At 41.1% G+C, this 17,363-nt stretch overlaps 1 pseudogene; it reads left to right on the forward strand.

Moving 5' to 3' along the window:
* The first annotated feature begins 4,530 nt into the window (after positions 1–4,530).
* LOC127660327 (WD repeat- and FYVE domain-containing protein 4-like) overlaps positions 4,531–17,363 on the forward strand; it is a 76,997-nt pseudogene continuing 64,164 nt past the window's right edge.

Genomic DNA, 17,363 nt, shown 5'->3' on the forward strand with positions numbered 1-17,363 from the left:
TGTGGGTGATCAACGACTACCCGTCGCTCTGCCAGAAGGAGTAATAAATACCATTATACACGCTAGAGCCCCTTCCACAAGAAGACTCTATGCGTCAAAATGGTCTGTGTTCTCAAAATGGTGCACCGACAGAGACCTGGACCCGCGGACATGTGGGGTGTCGTCGCTGCTCGTATTTCTACAAGAGCTGCTGGATAAGGGCAGATCCCCATCCACGCTCAAAGTGTATGTGGCAGCCGTTGCGGCGTTCGCTGAACCCCTGCACGGCCAGTCATGGGGAAAAAGCGAGCTGGTCATCCGCTTCCTTAGGGGAGCTAGAAGGATGAACCCCGCGCCCCCATCGGTTCCTATCTGGGATCTTTCTATAGTTCTCGAAACTATGAAAGCCCCCCTTTCGAACCACTTCAATCCGTGGATTTGAAATACCTTTCACTCAAAACCGTTTTCTGACTGCCCTGTCATCAGTCAAGCGTGTGGGAGACCTTCAAGCGCTGTCTGTCAGCGCTGCGTGTCTTGAGTTTGGACTAAGTGACTCCAAGGTCATTTTAAAACCTAGACACGGCTATGTTCCCAAGGTGATCGGTACTCCTTTCAGAGCACAGGTCATTTCCCTATCGGCGCTACCAGCATCCGATAGCGAACGCGACGCCAATCTCCTTTGCCCAGTCAGAGCACTGAGATTGTATACCGCGCGCTCCGCCGCTTTCAGGCGCTCTGAGCAGCTTTTCGTTTCGTTCGGAGGGCGCACCAAAGGTCTCGCCGCCTCGAAACAGACACTATCTAGATGGATAGTGGGCGCTATTGCTGCTGCATACGGCGTCAAAAGAACTGCCATGCCCGTTGGGCATTAGGGCTCACTCCACTAGAGGCATGGCATCCTCGTGGGCATGGTCCAGCGGGATTCCCATTCACGACATATGTGTGGCAGCGGGATGGACTTCCCCTCCACATTTGTCAGATTTTACAATATGGAAGTGCCCGCTCTGCAGGCAAAACTACTAGCGGTTTAATACGCTACAGCTCCCCTGGTGAGCTGCACTGATGGGACACATTCCACACAGACCGGCACCGCCGCTCTGTCGTTCCCTTCCCACTATGTGCTTATATATTACACAAACACTGACCCGCATTCTTGCCGGCCAAATCTTATTTCCCCACTCATAAGGGCTCCCCGGGTTCCCCTTAATTCCCTGGGGCTCATACAGTGGATGCTTGGCGCGCACGGCCTTGACAATGGGTTCCCGTAGCGTAAGCTAGCTTACGCAATCACGAGAGAACCTCTCGTAAGAGAACGTGTCGGTTACCTAGCGTAACCTCGGTTCTCTCTAGATGAGGGAGCGGGTATTGCGTAGCCGGCCGTGCTAGCGCCACGGCGACTTTTCGCTTCAGTCAATGAAAACCAGGGTTCCAGCCTACGAACTACGCTTATATGCACTCTAGTCACGCCCTTTTTGGCGGGCTTTGATGCAGTGAGCGCGCGGACGCCTCTCATTGGATGCGAGTTCGCCCAAGCTCGTCTATAGGCTGCAGCAGTTGCCGCAGAGCAACCAATGAGCTCGCTAGCTAGCCCGCTCAAGGTCTGCAGCTGCCGCACTGCGTTGACAATGGATACAAAATTAAGGATAATTTTTTGGCTTCATATCTCAGAAAAGATGAATCTTTCCCGTAGCTTAAGCTAGCTTACGCAATACTCGTTCCCTCATCTAGAGAGAACCGAGGTTACGTTAGGTAACCGATACGTTTTCTAGGTGTTCAACCTTTTTGGCATCAGACAGTGAAGAGTCATAAAATTTAAACGCCCGATTGTAGAGCGGAGGAGGATGTCATCTGAATTCACAAATCATGAAGAATAAAATGCAACATTATTTGCATGTCTACGTCAGCCCATAGCGGGTTTATAGCCATTAAAAGTCTGAATTTCAAACCGCAACCATATCTTTACCGCAAAAGTGAAACAAACAGGGGACGAACTCGATTTCACTCGAAAAGGGAAACGGCAAATGCATTAAAAGTATCGCATATCTAGGGGTTTTCTCCATGAATACATATTAAAGCATCAATAGATGAGTGAAAGAGTGGGAAAACACCGCTGACATTAATCTTAACTAATTTAAACAGGATCAGGAAGGTGAAAGTGAAATGATAACAGAGGACTACACTGCAATCTCTGCCATCATCTTTCACTGAGGATCAATCATAACTGCCTTGAAGCCAAAAGACAAATGCACTAAATTTTTTGTTTTAAGACACCCCGATCCTGCTTTATTAAAAGAGACACTGGATCGATTCAAATATCCAATTTTCTGCAGAAGCCGCAGGTGGCATTGAGTCCGGAGGTCGCATTTGTCGGCCGCATACTAGACACAACAGACTCTCCAGGCGTGCTCACGATAACGTGCACGTGCGCCAAGCGTGTTCTCGCTCTAACGTTTAATGATGAGAGCGGTCTCTAGTCACAGATGTCTCTAGGTCACCAATTTAATTACAACTAGTGTTTTCAATCACATCGGCGTATATTCTTACTACGGGTAATGTAATTTTTAAGGTATTACATTTCTAAAAATTGTCACAAAAAACAACAACAACAACTTGCCGGTATACTTCACAGAGTCGATATGACCATGTTTTATAGACAGTGCCTCACCTGAGTGTGTAGATGACATAAAGAGATGGTCCGAGGTTACTTACGTTGATATAATTGATTATTCTGAGTTGTTATGACAGTCAACAACTGCACAAGTTGAGCCTGAAATGAAGTTTTACACCAAGTAACGCTTCATTGTTTGTTGTTCTCCTCTGGATCGCTCGTTTCGGCTGTTTTTACTAGGCGTCTCGAGACCAGAAATACAAAACAGGCAATTTCTCAATCAGCTTCTTGAGGTATCACCCTGGGATGCTTTTTAAACAGTATTGAAGGAGTTCCCATCAATACTGGGCACTTATTAGCTGTTTTTCTTTATTATTTGGTCCAAGTCATCCATTTTAAAAAAAATGATATATAAAAAAAATATTTAATACAATTGTACTTTTGTAATTAAATAAATTAAAATGTTGGCACAATTATATTTTTGTCTACAAAACTAATTTCAAAAATTTAATCATATGCCTTCAGATCAAAAGGTTTTTACGATCATGAGAAACATTTCAGTAAAGTGATACCAAACTTTTGAACGACAGTGTTAGTTAAGATTTTACAATATGTTTGTTTGTGACTGAACCAACACCACTTCAGGGGTGCTTGCTTGGGAAACTTTAACAATTTGACATTCTGGTTTGTGTTCGCAACTGATAAATAACATCTCATCAGCAGATTAGCGCAATTCAAACCCATATAAAAAGACACACTTTGCTAGGAATATTCTGGGTTTAATACAAGTTAAGCACAATCAACTGCATTTGTGGCATAATGTTGACAACCAAAATAATTTCAATTCGTCCATCCTTTTCTTTAAAAAGTGTAAAAAAATAAATAAATAAAATAAATGAGGTTGTGAGTGAGGTACTTACAATGGAAGTGAATTGGGGCAATTGTGGATGGTTTAAAGGCAGAACTGAATCTTATAATTTTATAAAAGCACTTAAATTAATTCTGTTAAAACTCATATATTATTTGAGTTGTAAAGTTGTTTAAATCATTGTTTTTACAGTCATTTTAGGGTTTGTTGACATTATCATTGTGCCAACGAAGTTGTAAACTTGGTTAGTAAATGATTTTATCACACTAAAATCTTTTTAACACACATCTTTAACACGTCTTGTGGCTATTCTTTTGAAACAGTGAGTATTTTGACGTTTATAGTTTGGTCCCCATTCACTTCCATTGTAAGTGCCTCACTAACCCCGATTATTTTTATTTTGATAGTAAGTAAAACAAGTCACAATATTTGTGGTAATCAATATTATGCCACAAATGTTAAAAGCTTAACTTTTATTGAGCCCGGAATATTCCTTTAAAATCTTAATAACACGCAGTTAAAATGTGAAAGTTGTCTAAACGTGAGATTAATCTCTCAGACAAATGTTGACTATACGAGTGGTATAGTTGATCTATTACTTCATTTAGTCATTAGGTGATTTAAATTGTTATTATTTTGGAAGTGTTATTTATATCTATGAGTAGGAAAGAGCGTTTTCTTGATTGTGAGTTGCGCTATCTTAAATCACCACATGATGTCATTATTATCCACAATGATAGATGCACATTCATACTTTTATCAGGCAATTGAAAAGCACATTAAATGCCATGGAGCACAGAAAGTATGTACGTGCTATCTTAAATACCTTTTTGATTGGTTGGTTGGAAATGTGATCTCTCTTTTGGAATAATATGATAAATTCAGTCTCGATACTTTACTGAAGTCTGCTTAACATGATTTTACTTTTGGGTCAACTGAAGTGTTGAAAACCCACATGCACAAGAACGTCCTTCTGCTTTTTTCACTTGGAAGTGAGGCACATGACCAGGTGCAGTTTATGCCAGAGTTTTACATTGTGCACATTTCAGCAGCCCAGTGTAGATTAGAGCCGTCTCTGACAGATTAAGAGGCATGTCTCAGAAGGATGCTCACTGGGTGCTGTGACATGGGAGGCAATAAGAAAACCTTCTATTCAACCATACATCTTTGTACACAAGCCTCATCATAGATCAAGATGCAACAGGTATGTGTTAAATTACATATTGTCTGAACTGGTATTTCAACTAGGGTGCATATTTTGCGAGTTTAATTCACATCACTCAAAACATGCACTCATTTTGACAGCTGTTGTTGCGGGGGTTTCCTGTTGTCCAGATTTAGTTTCTGTAGATGTGTGTGAATTTTTTATTTAAATGCTTTCAAATCGGTTCTGTTTTGTCCATTGGACGCTTAATTTAGACAACACTGCAAGAAGACAACAAAAACAAAACAAAAACAAGGACGCTTAACAGATCTTTTTAACTGAAGTACTTTCTGATTCCCCCTCAAACTTTTCCACTTTATCAGGTTTAAACATTTCAGAAAGAGATAAACCCACTTAAGCATCAAGAATTGTCCTCCCTGTAGCTAAACAAGCTTGCGTATTGACATCACAAGATTTCATTAACGCTCCATGTGAACAGCTGACTCTGAGTCTCCGATTTGCCTTCCTCTTTATTTAATGAATGTTTATAGTCAGTCTCACCAGTTTCAATGTTTATATAATATTTTGTGTGGTAGCTTACAAGAGAAAATTGTATTTTTGCTCAGAGGTTACTCCTAACTTAATAAAGAAAACAATGTAATGTTCACTTAGGCCAGTGTTTCCTAAGTATACAGTATGTCTTCAGAAATTCCTTAAATAGATAGTTCACCCAAAAAAGAAAATTCTTCCATCATTTACTCACCCTCATGCCATCCCAGATGTGTATGACTTTCTTTCTTTTGCAGAACACAAATTAAAAATTTTAGGAGAATATCTCAGCTCTGAAGGTCCATACAATGTAAGTGTATGGTGACCAAAATTTTGAAGAGCAAAAAAGCATATAACGGCAGCATAAAAGTAATCCATAGGACTCCAGCATTTCAATCCATGTCTTCTGAAGCGATCCAATCAGTTTTGGGTGAGAACAGACCAAAATGAAACTCCTTTGCAGGCTCTAGGCATGATCATGATTTCAAGCTCGATTACACTTCCTAGCGCTTAACACATGCACGAGCATTAGTGCTAGGAAGTGTAATCAAGCTTGACATTATAATTGCTAAAGAGACTGCTGATGTCAAGATTTATAGTAAAAAAGGAGTTATATTTTGGTTCGTTCTCACCCAAAATTGATTGGATCACTTCAGAAGACACTGATTAAACCACTGAAATCTTAGGAATTACTTTCATGCTGACTTTATTTACTTTTTCAGAGCTTAAACATTTGTTCACCATGAATTTACATTGTATGGACCTTCAGAGCTGTGATATTCTTCTAAAAATGTTTTTGTGTTCTGCAAAAGAAAGTCATACACATCTTGGTTGGCACGAGAGTGAGTAAATGATGAGAGAATTTTCATTTTTGGGTGAACTATCCCTTTAAGAGAAATAAAAATAGAAATGAATGAGACCATTTGTAACATAGAGGAAGAGTATAGATGTATGAAATGATTGTTGGATACATTTTTTACAGCAGATTTTAATATCTTGACAAATCAGAGCACATTTTGTAACGTTGCTGGGATCTCTGTTGAAACTACTGAAAAAATATTTTTAGGGTCTGTTTCTCAGGAGAAAAAACTGGGAAGCAAAAGGGTTATGCAAAGTGTCAATTTACTTTTCATTTAATGTCATTGCTGTTTAGAAGAAACAATTGAGGTATTAAGATCTCTTTGAAAAACCTTCCTATAGGTTGTGATGTTTTGTGCATTGATTTGAATGATGTCCTTGTTACTGTTACTCACCTGAGAAAGAAGGTCCAGGTGTCTCACAAAATGATTCAATAACTGTTTTGGATTTGTAGTGATATAATTATATCGGTACTGCAATGTAATACTTTTTTTTTTTTTTAAGGAGCTAGGCAGAGAAAAAGAAAGTAGCCTATCAATAAAGGAGAATGGGGAGCTAAGCATTTCGGGAGAGAGTTCAGAGTGTGTAGCACTGAAGACAGGCCAAATCCATAGTAGGTGAAATGTTAGCCTGAACGCAGATTGTGATCCAATGATTGTTCTGCGTGATCAGCTATCTCTGCTGGGTACTATAACTCAATGCTCTCCAGAGCAAAGAGACAAAGAGCTCAACCGACTTATGCTTGCACTCATCCAGGTAATGGGCCTAAATATGTATTTATAATGTATGCAGCAAAATAAATAGTCTGTGAAGTAGCCTATACATTCATGTAAACGATTTGGTCAATTTCAGTGTTAGGTGAACCAGCATTTTTCGGCCGATCTCATCCCTGATAAGAGCAGTACAGTTGGATGCGTGCATACAACACCGCCACTTTGTTTGACCGATGCGGTGTGTCTCTGAGGGCAACAAGCTCTAATAATCGAATATCCAAACCAGGGGAAAGTTAGACAGTGTATGATACAAAACTGATTTATAACTGTATTTGTCTCTATAAATACTCCACATAATTTGTTGATACAGAAAATGACTTTAAAAGTCATTCCTCTGTCCTCCTTTCAATAGTATTTCATAAACATGCACTAGACTAATATTTTTGGTGCATTTTGCTGTGTTTTAGAACTTGAACTGTTATAAACGCATCTCGAGAGACCTGTGTTCTGCATTATTCACTGAGCTGCATTTAGCTTTTTTAGCTTAAGAACGCGTTTGGTCTGAACCAGTGTCAGAAATTAACAAGTGACAAAAATGCCACTGAAGGTGATATAAATAAAAAAATTACATGAAAATGGCACTTATTATTTCCATTTCTTTTTTGTAACATCGGATATATTTATTTTTATTCTAGACCTAATATATAGGACTATCACATGAAATTATTTTATGTTCATTTAAATTTTATATTTGATTTAACACATTTATGTCATATTTTTTTGTGGTTAAAAAAAAAATATGCCATAACAATTCCCTCATAATTGTGAAAAATGCCCCTAAAAACAACTCCAGGGAGCAAATGTTGCCCCTTAATAGAAAAGTGAATTTCTGACACTAGTCTAAATAGCCTCTTTTAGAAGTACTTTAGCCAATTATTACATAAATGATATAGCCTACATACTCAATAATATAATAATAAAATAAAAATGCTTCTCTCAAAGTCACCAGAGTTTAATTCTTCTGTGTTGTTTTGCCAATAAATAAATAAATATTCAATAATGGTACACTTAAAATATGTTTTTAAATATAATAGAATAAAAAAGAATAACATATGTTGATAGATGCGTGTCACAAAAAAAAGATATTTGCAAAGTCTGTCACCTTTTTCAACTGTGCAGAGTTTGCAGGTATGAATATTAATTATTTCCAGGACACTGAACCTAAACTTTACATCAAATTAACTATGCTTCAATAATTGGATTAAACCTTTCTCACATTCACAGAAGCATCATTGCATCAAACTGACAGAGATTATACTCAGATCATGCAAATTCCAGTAGGGATCCGTCTATAGGATCATTTATCTGCTTTGTGGCTGCATTGAAAACACTTGTGACCTATTGAAATGCACTTACTGCAGTTACACACATAAAATGTGTATGTGGGTGGTGGGTTTACACACATGTGACTGATTGGCTTACCACTTCTGCATTCTTACTGAGAATTGACCAACCATAGAGTAAGGAGTAAGGCCCCACATTCGCTTGGAAGTCACCCAGAAGTAGGGATTGAAGTTGGGAATTTTAAGTAAAATACTCGCACAGCTTTTGGAAATTTAACTGCCATATGCTATTATGAAAACATGTTTTTTTTTATGTACCTGTACACATTAACGGTCTTGTTTCAGGTCAGATGTTGTTGTTTTTGCTGTGTGAAGTTCTGATTATGCTTTCCATTTCATTTTTGTCACGATTAGCTCTAAACCTAATTTTACTCATTATGTTCATGTTTAAATATGAGTTGAAATAACTCCCTACCCACCTTACTCTTTGTAAGGTCTCATATAGTTGCAGCACACTTGATGATTTGGATCTCCAGGGCTTGGCACTGCTGGTCGGAGAGGCTCTTGTCTGGCATATACACCAGAGAGTGGCAGAGATGCCTGCAGGTACCCACAAGAAACCATGCATGCTAAAGTTACTTCACCCAAAAATGAAAATTGCCATAATTTACTCACCCATATGTTGTTCAAATTCCAGTATTTTCCTTCCAATGAACATTTCCTTTGTGTTCCATGGACCATTTTTATATTTAGGTGTACTAATCCAAAAGGTTAGCTCACCCAAAAATGGAAAAACATTATTCCATAATTTTCTCACCCTCATGCCATCCCAGATGTGTATAACTTTCTTTCTTCTGCAGAACACAAAACAAAGATTTTTAGAAGAATGTCTCAGCTCTGTAGGTCCATAAAATGCAAGTGAATGATGACCAGAACTGTAGAGTGAAAAAGGAGTTATATTTTGGTCTGTTCTAAACCCAAAACAAAGTGGATCGCTTTAGAAGCCATTGATTACTCCACTGGAGTCTTATGGATAACTTTTATGCTGACTTTATCTGCTTTTACAGTCAGGTCCATAAATATTGGGACATCAACACAATTCTAATCTTTTTGGCTCTATACACCACCAAAATGTATTTTAAATGAAACGAAGAAGATGTGCTTTAACTGCAGACTTTCAGCTTTAATTTGAGGGTGTTTACATCCAAATCAGGTGAACGGTGTAGGAATTACAACAGTTTGTATATGTGCCTCCCACTTTTTAAGGGACCAAAAAGTAATGGGACAGATTAACAATCATAAATCAAACTTTCACTTTTTAATACTTGGATGCAAATCCTGAAGTCTGGAACGCATAGACATCACCAGACGCTGGGTTTCATCCCTGGTGATGCTCTGCCAGGCCTCTACGGCAACTGTCTTCAGTTCCTGCTTGTTCTTGGGGCATTTTCCCTTCAGTTTTGTCTTCAGCAAGTGAAATGCATGCTCAGTCGGATTCAGGTCAGGTGATTGACTTGGCCATTGCATAACATTCCACTTCTTTCCACTTCTAAAAAACTCTTTGGTTGCTTTCGCAGTATGCTTCGGGTCATTGTCCATCTGTACTGTGAAGCACCGTCCAATGAGTTCTGAAGCATTTGGCTGAATATGAGCAGATAATATTGCCCGAAACACTTCAGAATTCATCCTGCTGCTTTTGTCAGCAGTCACATCATCAATAAATACAAGAGAACCAGTTCCATTGGCAGCCATACATGCCCACGCCATGACACTACCACCACCATGCTTCACTGATGAGGTGGTATGCTTTGGATCATGAGCAGTTCCTTTCCTTCTCCATACTCTTCTCTTCCCATCACTCTGGTACAAGGTGATCTTGTCTCATCTGTCCATAGGATGTTGTTCCAGAACTGTGAAGGCTTTTTTAGATGTTGTTTGGCAAACTCTAATCTGGCCTTCCTGTTTTTGAGGCTCACCAATGGTTTACATCTTGTGGTGAACCCTCTGTATTCACTCTGGTGAAGTCTTCTCTTGATTGTTGACTTTTGGCGCTTTTCCATTACCAGTACCAGCTCGCCTCGGCTTGCCTCGACTCGGCTCGCTTTTCGCTCCGTTTTCCATTGCAGACAGTACCGCCACAAATAGTACCCGGTCGTCATAGCGACGCCGCAGGAAACTGCCGTGACGTAATCTTATACGCGACACACATCCGCTACCCACACACACAGGACAATGGAGGAAATCGAGTGTATGCTGTTTTTGATCCTCGGGATGTGGCTGTTTCTCACAGCAAGAAGACAAACGTTGTTTCATGAGAGGCTGAGGGCAGCAAAACAAAACACTGCTGAAAAAAACAGGAGAGTTTGGGAATTACTACAGAGTTCAGACTACTGAGGCGAATCCGGTTGTTCAAAGCCGGCGCTAAGAGGGTAAGTTATGCTAACATAGCTAACGTTTGCATATGTGTAAATACTATACTATATGCAAAGTATTTAATCAACTTTATAGCTACCAGTATTACGTACTAAAATGTGCATGGTTTATGTGTTTCAGATCTGTTTAGCTTTGCAAAGTCGCGCATGACAGACCGTCTGTTTGGGCTTTCAACCGAGCTACCGAGTGGTGGGATGTTATTGTTCCTGGTTTCACAAGCAGCGCAGTAGGTTCAGAACTTCAGAATGTCGGAAGAAACATTCATATATTTGTACAACAAACTGCGTCCAGTGATGGAGAGACAAGACACAAGCTTCCGCAAGTGTGTTCCTCTAAAGAAGAGAGTGGCCATCGCACTATGGAAGCTTGCAACCGGTTCAGAGTACAGAACTATCGGCCATCTTTTCGGAGTAAGCATAACAACTGTTTGCGGTGTGTTCAAGAGTTCACTGCTGCTGCAGAAACGTTGTTGGTTCCCGAACAAATCCGTTACCCAGACCAGGAGAAGTTTGAAGAAATGGCTGCCTACATTGAGAACAGATGGGGGCTCCGCAGTGTGTTGGTGCTATTGATGGATCACACATACCCATTTTGGCACCACAGGAGTACCACTGTGACTATTTCAACCGTAAAGGCTGGCACTCCATCGTCCTTCAAGGTGTTGTAGATGGAAAAGGACTGTTCTGGAACGTGTTTGCAGGACTGCCTGGCAGCTTGCATGATGCTCGTGTTTTAAGACTGTCCACATTGTGGGAGTTGGCCAGCCGTGGCAACCACTTTCCAACTTACACCAGGAATATTGGTGGGGTGAATGTTGCCTGCTACATCCTGGGAGATTCTGCCTATCCCCTGCAGAACTGGCTCCTAAAGCCATTCACTGACACTGGACGGCTGACAGTAGAACAGCAGATCTACAACAAGAAAATATGTCGAGCACGGGTAGTGGTTGAAAACGCTTTTGGTAGACTGAAGGGAAGGTGGCGTTGCCTCATGAAAAGAAATGACTGTGATGTTACAATTGTGAAATCTATGATTCTTACTTGCTGTGCTTTGCATAACCTTTGTGAGAGTCACGGAGAGGACTATGACAATGACTGGGATGCACCTGCAGCAGCAGAGCCTGTGGTGGCAGTGGCACAGGGTGTTGAGGAGGAGGGCAGAGATGTACGAGAGGGTCTGATGCGTTATTTTAATTGCTAAATAAATACATTATCATTAAATATGTTGTCTCTGCAGTTTTTCATTAAAGGTTATCACAGTATACAATCTGAAAATACTTGTTCAAACCCTTGTAAAAAAGCAAACCATCAAAAAAGACACTGTTTGTAATAAGTTTCAAAAAGGTTTTATTTAAACACGCATACAAATAGAAAAAATATAATATTAATATAAATTCACACATCCAACTATATACATATGTTACATGTAGTGCAAACATTAAATTAAAATAAACAAAGGGGTTTCAGTCCAGGGGCGGTGGAACAGCATCCCGCCGGTTCAGTGCCTGGACAAGCTGGCTCAGGGTTCCCAGAAAGGCCTGGTTGAAGGACGACATTGCAGCAATCTCCTCTCTCCTTAAAGCCGCTTCGAGTTCTCGGGCATGTGCTGCATCATCGAAGTGCCATCTGTAAATGGCGCTCCGCTGTGCCCGGTTCAACTCCAGCTGCTCGACATCCGATGTCTGCATCTCCCTCAGGACAGTCAGATGCTCCTGTTCCCTCTTTCGTTTCCTCCGTCCTGGCCAAAAAATAATTACAATGAATGAGTTATAAAGAAAAACGGACAAGTCACGTTTCATTCAAAGGTTGTGTGTGTTTTAAATTGTTCACATGTATTATCATTACAGCTGCTACACAAAAAAGACAAGCCCACAACTTACTATTACTTATATAGTATATGTAACGACTTAACATCTGAGCCCAACTATTTTAGTAAATGTCAACTTTAAAATACTATGTGTACAGTATAGGTGTACACTGTGTACGTCTGGAAAGTTATAAAAATACTGAACAGGTATATTAATGAATCCTGTATTCCCATAACTGGGAATGCTTCCTGTTGTTATGCAAGTAAATTTACGTTATTAATGAGTTATTGATACGATTAATGATATATTAATAAGTGTGTATAGATTCACAGATAACAGGCTAGAAGGGTTTACATTTTCTCAATTATACTAACCGGTTGCTGGTGTCGACGCTGCTGCGGGTCTCGGTGTCGACGCTGCTGATCTTGTTGGTGTCGATGGTGCCGCTGGTTCTGGTGCCGCTGGTTCTGGTGCCGACGTGGCATCAGTGGGTGTCACTGAACCATTCTCGCTCGTCGAAAATGAATCTTAGATAGAAAGATCATACAAAAGTCAACACAATACGAAAATAGCAATGGCAGATAGTTAGCAGCTAGCTAGAGGTAGCAGCAATTGTTATCTGCGACACAAGTTTACAGTCTTCGTTGTTATAAGTGAGCTTCAGCTTTTCAAAAGCCAGCCTACAGAAAACATAACTCTCGAGCTGAGTGCGCCTTCAGAATTAATGTAATGTAAACTTAAAACACTTACCATCCTCCATCAGCGAGGTTATTCTGGATACTCCGTCTGGCGCGCGCAATGATGACGCAGTGAATAGTGACGATTCTCTCTGACCAATCAGCAGTCGGCATTGTTTTTACGTCACATTTTGGTATCGCCTCAGCTCGCCTCAGTCCGCTCAGAACTTCACCGGAGGTGGTACGAAAAAAAGTACCCGAAAGCAGGTACAGGTACAACTTTTACACAGTGGAAAACCAAACAAAGTCGAGTCGAGTTGAGCCGAGGCGAACTGGTACTGTGTAGTGGAAAAGCGCCATTAGACACACATACACCTACCTCCTGGAGAGTGTTCTTGATCTGGCCAACTGTTGTGAAGGGTGTTTTCTTCACCAGGGAAATAATTCTTCGGTCATCCACCACAGTTGTTTTCCGTGGTCTTCCGGGTCTTTTGGTGTTGCTGAGCTCACCGGTGCGTTCTTTCTTTTTAAGAATGTTCCAAACTGTTGATTTGGCCACACCTAATGTTTTTGCTATCTCTCTGATGGGTTTGTTTAGATTTTTCAGCCTAATGATAGCTTGCTTCACTGATAGTGACAGCTCTTTGGATCTCATATTGAGAGTTGACAGCAACAGATTCCAAATGCAAATAGCACACTTGAAATGAACTCTGGACCTTTTATCTGCTCCTTGTAAATGGGATAATGAGGGAATAACTCACACCTGGCCATGGAACAGCTGAGCAGCCAATTGTCCCATTACTTTTGGTCCCTTAAAAAGTGGGAGGCACATATACAAACTGTTGTAATTCCTACACCGTTCACCCGTTTCATTTCAAATCCATTGTGGTGGTGTATAGAGCCAAAAAGATTTGAATTGTGTGGATGTCCCAATATTTATGGACCTGACTGTAGATGTTCAAAGGCCAGATTACCATTCATTTGTATTTTATGGACCTACAGAGCTGAGATATTCTTCTAAAAATCTTTGTTTGTGTTCAAAAGAATGTAAGTCATACACATCTTAGATGGTATGAGTGTGAGTAAATGATGAGAGAATTTTCATTTTTTGGGTGAACTATCCTTTAAAAAAGTTGTAAATAGGTAGTTAATCAATGTTGTCTGTCAATCAGTGGCATTGGTGATGTCTCTAAAGGCTAACTGAGAGATTCTGTTGGTGATTGAAGGGAAGTAGCTTCTTCTGCTTTTCACAGACATGCAGTATAAAATAAGTTGCATGATAACGTTGACTGTTATGTTTTTATGGTGCATTTACATCTTCTGATTGCTGATTGGAATTACTGTTGAAAATACACTTAGATTTGTAGGTGAAACTTTAGGTTACTCATGTAACCCTGGTGCTCTGATAACAAGAAGTGAGGTTTCTCACTATGGGTAACACCTCGGGCGTGGCCAATTCTGGAAGCACCAATAACACCCAGTCTGTCAGTTGACAGACCAATCACAGCAGTGATGAGGGAGTCCCACCTCCCTAAATAAACCACTGTCATATGTGCCTACTTCATTCTCAGCATATCTCTTCTCCGGCAACTGCAAGGTGAGATACCTCACTCCTGTAATCAGAGAACTGGAGTTACGTGAGTCACACAAAGTTCTCTTTCTAACATTTTTTGGGTATCTCACTATAGGATATAGCCAACTCCCGTATTGCAGATATGCTGTCCGAAGCAGACCGTCAACTGAATTGTAGTGTCCAATGTACACCCACCTAATCAGTTTGCAAAGAATGGAAATAACACACTTGTGTTTCACTGTGTTATTGTTGATTTGTGTATTGTTTTGTTTTTTTACACATTGGCAGATTGACTACCCACACCAAAGTTTGAATGAGCCAATGACAGCTCTGTAACATCCAGCCTTTAAAATCAGACAAACATGAGGCAATGCCCAACTCGCAGCTGCACAAATGTCCGGGAATGAAATTCTTTTAAGCAACACCCACGAGGTAGCCATGCCTCTGGTAGAATGAGCTCTCAAGCCCTCAGGAGGTCGCAGCCTCAGACAATTATAACTTAATATAATCGCCTCTACTACCTATTGAGACAGGCACTGTCGTAATATGTGTCTAACCTTACAAGAATCAGCCCAAGAAACAAAAAGCTGATTACTCTTCCTCAATGCCTCTGTTCTTTACATTTACAAACGTAGAGTAAGAACATGACACAAACAGTGAAGCAGCTCGTCCTCTGGCAAGGAAAAAGATGGCGGGTGTAAAGTTAGCAAATCCTCTGATTGCAGCTGATCGCAGAGTCGTTCACTTTGGGCACAAAGGCTGGATTCCTTTTAAGAAACTTTCGATAAATCCACTGTAAAGCGCATACAAGAGTGATTAACTGACAAATCAAATAGTTCACTAATCCACTTTGCAGTTGTTAAGGCCAATAATAAAGCTGCCTTTAGCGAAAGGAGCTTTAATTCTTTACTTTCAACTGGCTCTTTTCAACTGCACCCCTCATAAACCTGCAAACTAGTGGGTGTTGACCCATTGTATTCAAGTCTATTCCGACATGACAAGCCCATATGGCATCAAGATAAACCTTGATGGTAGAAAAGGCCCTGCCTTTATCTAAAAGTTCTTGCAGAAAACACAAAACATCTGCCCCTCCACTGTTGACATTCACACACTGTTAAACAGAGGTGGTTTTACAGGGAATTGTAGCCTATAACCCTGTTTTATCGTAGATAAAACCCAGGGATGAACTGCGCATGCGTGCCAACTTTCTGCATGAACAGAGAGGGGCAAACTCTCCTCTCTCTTTTCTAACCCCGTGTGTGGAGATGGGAGATACAACCTGAGAGGCGCTGGAGAAACTGGTGCCAACACTCCCATTAAATAATTTGTGTATGAGCTGTGTAACACAAAACTTATGGTTTGGTTTGCCTTCCGAGTCCTCTTGGCTGGGGGCTGGAAAACAAAATCACTTCTTGAGGGAGGAGTGGAACAGCGATTCTGTGAGTGCTGATCACCCACTCCATGTCCTGAACCAGAACACTGGTTATGTCACCTGTCTCTTCTTGTTCCCCTGAGGGTTAGATGGACAATGTTGTGCTGCCGCCACAGTGAAAGAAGCCTTGTTTCACGGCTGGGGCTGTTTCAGCTGTACCTTTCCCTGCCCTGACTGCTGGGGCTGTGGAGGAGGCCTGGTCTGGGTTCTAAAACCAGATTGTCCACCTCTAAAATGGGTTGTGAACCTGAAACGTGGGGGGGGGGGGGGGCAAGTAGGTGAGTTTCAGAGAAGGCAGGTTCCTCAATTCACACCGCTGCTGCTTTATGGACACCGTAGCCTTGACGTATGTAGGTTGAGATCCGCAATAACACAGATCTCTTCCCACAATTCCGCATCTGGCACCCCGCATCAATTCGCCGGCCCATCTCCTCAATCAACTCAGTCTGATATGCTGTGTGGAGCAAGGTAGCGTTAAGAGCCTTTACAGCAAGGGCTGCAGATCGGAGGATCTCAACAATGACGTGGGAGCAGTAGAAAAAACTGCCTGATGATCAGGGTGGAGGTGATTTGCCACCAACGCCTCAACTGGAGAGGGGCTGGACATCCCCTGATTCTCCATTTTGTGCATATCCATCGTAGAAGAACCTTTACCAGGCACTCTGTGTTAAAAAGACATGTCCCAAAACAACACATTTCCACGGTGCACGCTGGGACAGCTCCTTGCAGCTAGAGTGGGAGTTCTTTCTCCTCTGGCAGCAGAGAAAAATAGGGATCCTCATTATTCAACGCTGCGACCCGCACCCTCTTTCCAAAATTCTCTGTATGAAATGGGAACAATGCGGGCAACACTCGGAATTAGCGAGTGTGGCCTGTACATGCCTGACCCACATATACATATACATAGGCGGTGATAATCCTTCGGCGAGATCATAGATCCACAAGCACATGGACAGGAGGGATACTTCCCCTTTGCTCTGCTGCTCGGTGAGCTCGCAGTTGTCATGACAGGACCCAAACTTAAAAACACAGAAGCAGGTCACTGCATTGTGCCACTTGATTCTGTGTTAATCCTCTTGCCGTAGAGGTAGAAGCTATAATAGCTCGAAAAACAGAAAAAACGCAAACCTGCCTCGACGCGTTGGTTCACGCCACCTGGAGAAAACAATATAATACAGTAGAAAATATATTCACTTTGACCATATATATACTCGCAAAAATAACAGCAGTGTTCTGTGACATACCTGAACGGCTTGCACATCTTACGAATTCAGCGAATACAGGATAGCTTCCAAATATCTTCATGTGGAAGAGAATGAGAATGAGAATGAAGTAGGTACCTATGACAGTGGTTGATATAGGGAGGTGGGACTCCCTCA

This window comes from Xyrauchen texanus, chromosome 20 (assembly GCF_025860055.1).
Source record: "Xyrauchen texanus isolate HMW12.3.18 chromosome 20, RBS_HiC_50CHRs, whole genome shotgun sequence".
In the NCBI taxonomy this organism is placed as follows: domain Eukaryota; kingdom Metazoa; phylum Chordata; class Actinopteri; order Cypriniformes; family Catostomidae; genus Xyrauchen; species Xyrauchen texanus.